The sequence below is a fragment of the Otolemur garnettii genome, unplaced genomic scaffold (genome assembly GCF_000181295.1).
Source record: "Otolemur garnettii isolate 467f Iridium unplaced genomic scaffold, OtoGar3 scaffold00169, whole genome shotgun sequence".
Taxonomy (NCBI): Eukaryota; Metazoa; Chordata; class Mammalia; order Primates; family Galagidae; genus Otolemur; species Otolemur garnettii.
This window is the reverse complement of record NW_003852564.1, coordinates 2,226,717-2,230,681: the sequence shown is the minus strand read 5'-3', so window position 1 is coordinate 2,230,681 and position 3,965 is coordinate 2,226,717.

Here is a 3,965-nt window from a genome sequence, read left to right as displayed (position 1 = left end):
AAAAAAAAAAAAAAAAAAAAGGAAAAGAAAATGTTTACTCAAACCTCCCCAAGTGGTAAAATTACAGAAATAAGCTACCAGCCATGCCCAGAAGATAGTACTTTGAAAAACTAGCCATTTGTTAGATTATTTTAACAGTCAATTAATGAAATATGTTTGTTTCATATAATTTATTCTTCTAATAAAATAAGGCAAGAGCAATTTGAGAAATATTGCTAAACTAATAATAATTGTATGCATTTTCCTCACATTTTTAGTGGACAAATGAGCAATCCAACTATTAATAACATTAAAAAGTTCGAGGTCAAGGTAAGTATCACTTTGCAGACATATTCCTAAGATAAATAATATCCATTTTATTTATTTTATTTTAATTTATATAGTATCTAAGTAAAAGTCAAAAACTTTGGATTATGTTATGCATCAAACATTTCCTTTCAGGCTCTCCTGGTTGTTTAACAAATATATGTATCAAGAAAACAGTCTTATGAAACTGGTACACTCAGGAAAATGTAGCCCAAAATAAGTGTAGTTAATTTGCTTATAAAAAGTCAAGCTCATACAATTTGCAATTAAAGAGATAATGGTTTGCTTTTTGAATATATTAACTAATAATTGAGCAACCTTAATTGAACAATTTTTACTCTCTAAGCATAGTTTGCTCACTAATTTCATATGAATAAATACCTAACTGATAGGGTTATGCCAGAATGTAAAGGAAATGATATGCATGAAGTTTCTATTACTTTGTGTGGCAGTATAGCAAAAGATAAAATTAGAATATTTTTTCCAAACTACTCCTTATTTTCTACCATATTTTACAACAGTTTATAATTTCTTGACATTTGATCCTATATGGTCTATTTCTGAGTACGGCTGGGAGTGAAGTAGACTTTTTCTAAACTGGCAAGAAGTAAAATGCAAAGTGTTTATGAAGAATTGTTCTTGCATATTTTCTCAAATTGTGTACCAAATTTTACATGAATTTCAGAGATAGAAAAAAACCCAACAAACAATTCAATCTGTCAGTAAGATATTTTTTATTTGCCTGGAACATCAGAGCAATATAGCACTCAAAACACATGTCAAAAGAGAAGTGCTGAGGAATGTACTTCTGAAACAATACAGTTCTCACTAGAGCTCTTTACAACTTCTAAAGTTTATCTCTTACAGTTCTAAAATTTATCTGAAAAAAAAAAAAACTAATAGAGAAAAATAAGGCAACACCTTGATTCAAAGATGCCCCTCACTCAGGGGTGGCACATTTTGTTCTTTTATTAAAAAAATCTATACTATGTCAAAAAAAAATAAGAGAAAAAATATAATAATAAGTAGAAGGCAAATTATAGAATGTTAAAAATATTGGCACTAATAGATAAATATTCTATGAATGCACAAGTTTTGTGTTTTCAATTTTAACAAAACAGAGACACAGATGTCTTTGTTCATTACTGATGGCTCCATTGTCTACAAAGTTACTATCCCTTTCTCTTTTTGAGAAACTTCCTCTTTACTATGCTCTCTAAAGTTATAGTCTTTGCATCATCGTTGTTTAAAATAAATGAGCAAATTAATATCACTTATTTTGAAGTGGATGTCTTTTTGTAATCATTTCTTTTTTCAGTTGGTTGTTGAAAGTCTAAAGAAAATAGTCTTTTCCAAAGGTAATTAAAAATTAGAAAAATCTGTTTTACTGTGTCATCTGAAGACCTAGCTGAATGTAGCTTCCCTAAACTCTTATTCCTAAACATGACTGGATTGCATACTGTCAACCTTATATTCTGAAGTCAGCCACTTTTCTTTCATCTGACTCATTTTTTTTTTTTAAATTAAAATTTCACCTTCCTTCAATCTGTCTTTCAACAACTATTTTTAAATAGCTTTCATTTGTGTAAAATACGTTACAGGGAAATACACAAGTTAACTCAAATATTCAGGCCCTGCTCTTAGACAATGAATATTGGTTAAAGTTAAATTTTTCATAAACATAATAGAATGTTATAATTGATGTTTCGATATTAGACCTATATTCTAAACCTAGATGTGTCAAAGTCAAATAAAATATAGAGACAAATTTCCAAAATTACAGCATTTTATTTGGGATGAAAGAATGGCAATCTGGGGCATACATGTGATGTAGACCAGGGAGCCTTTAGTATGTCTAAAGAACAATGAAAATATTGGAGGTTTTATGAAAAAGAGCAATGTTTGTACTGCTTTTCTACAAAGTTCATTGTCCCTAGTAGGATTCTGGGGGAGGTGGCAAGCTCTCACTGGTGAGTAATGGCAGTGGGTTAAACTAGTCTTAGAGTTGCAGCAAGTTGTTTCAGTAGCCAGGAGGTAAAACTGGTTTTAGGTCACAGCAGGCAGTTTCAGCAGTCGGACTTACAGAGAATTACATTTTTACAGCAATTTTTTGTGCCCTGAGTGGTTCTTCTTTTTGGCCTCTTTCTTTTAGTTGCATGGGACAAAAAATGACTCAATTCATATGATCGACTTTCCCAGGGGCAATATGCCTCCACATTGTAGTTGCCTAAAAAAAAAAAAAAAATTGTGGGGAGAGAAAATGTGTTTTTGTAATTATAAAATAATTTTTCCACCTTGATTGTGTGAAAAGCATGGAAAATGGGATGAGAAGAGATCTTGTGAGGGATGGGTGTAAAAGAAGCCGTATTGTGAGTACCCCCACTGTACTAAGGAGAGGTCCTAAAACTATATGCTTGCTCCTAATATGGAGCCAGGCAAGAGGAATTTGGCTGGAACTTACAGAATATCAAGTTTCTAGCACTCAGAGAACAACTAAGTACAGTGGGACTTTGTTATAAGCTAGAGTGGATTTCACAAAACCCAAAAGCAATGAAGAAGTTCTGAGAGAAGAATCAGATGACAAAGCATCATCAGACAGCTCCCTCATCCGTCATCTCTATTTCGCTTGGCATGTTCACTTCCTTCAGAATTTTCTGCTCTGTCCTTGGTTTATTAGGAAGGAAAAAACAGTCACAAAGCCTTTCACAGATCCAGGAGCCGTAAGAAAGCATGTAACTTTATTGCTACCAAACTGATGGTTCCAGGGAAGTCTCTTGCCTCATGGCCAGGAGATTGGACCTCGTGTGTGATCATAGCTGCTAATGAAGCCGCCACTGTAACCATGGTGAGGAGAGGAGAGGCTACATAGGAGGTGGTGACTACAAAAGAAATGAAATGCTCTGTGCTAAAAACGCAATAGAGGATGCAACATAAACACAGGAGAAAAGGCTTCTAAATCAGACTTTGGTTGGAGTGGTGGAAGAAACATAAAAGTTGTCTCAAAGAAGTGACTTTGCTGCGTGCAACAGGGAACAGCTTTGCTATGGGGTTTATTTCCCAGTGAAAATTATTTGGTCATAAAGGGTGATGAAGTAGGCAATTTTCAGTTCATTTTTAATCAATTAACTGCATTCATATGTCAGGTTATTTTATTTCAAGGTTGTTATGAAAGAATTGTTTTTGTCTAGTTAGAATTTTAATATAATCTAGGAATCTTTGTTAATAGAGAAGCTAAAACATTTATATTCATTGTCATAACCAATATGTTGATTTTATATGTGTCATATTGTTTCATTTTATTTATGGTTTCATTGTCATATGTTTTTGTAATGTGTGTTTTCTGTTTTTTACATTTGTTCCATGAGAATCTGGCAAAGAAGATCAGTTTCTGGGAATAAATACCAAAATCACAAGCTTTGTCTTTCAAATCTGAAGTAGAATTTTCTCTGTTGAGTTACAGCAATTAGAATTGTATTATAGAAGTCAGAGGATGGCTTTTTATTTCTTCCTAGGTTATATCCTCCTCTTCCCTAAATTTATATAGTATTATTTTATTCCTTATCCTTAAAATTAAAAAAAAAGGTTATTTCTGACTACAAATCTCATTTCATTAATTTTCCCTATAGTATAAGTTCCCTGGATTTTTTTTTTTTTTTTTT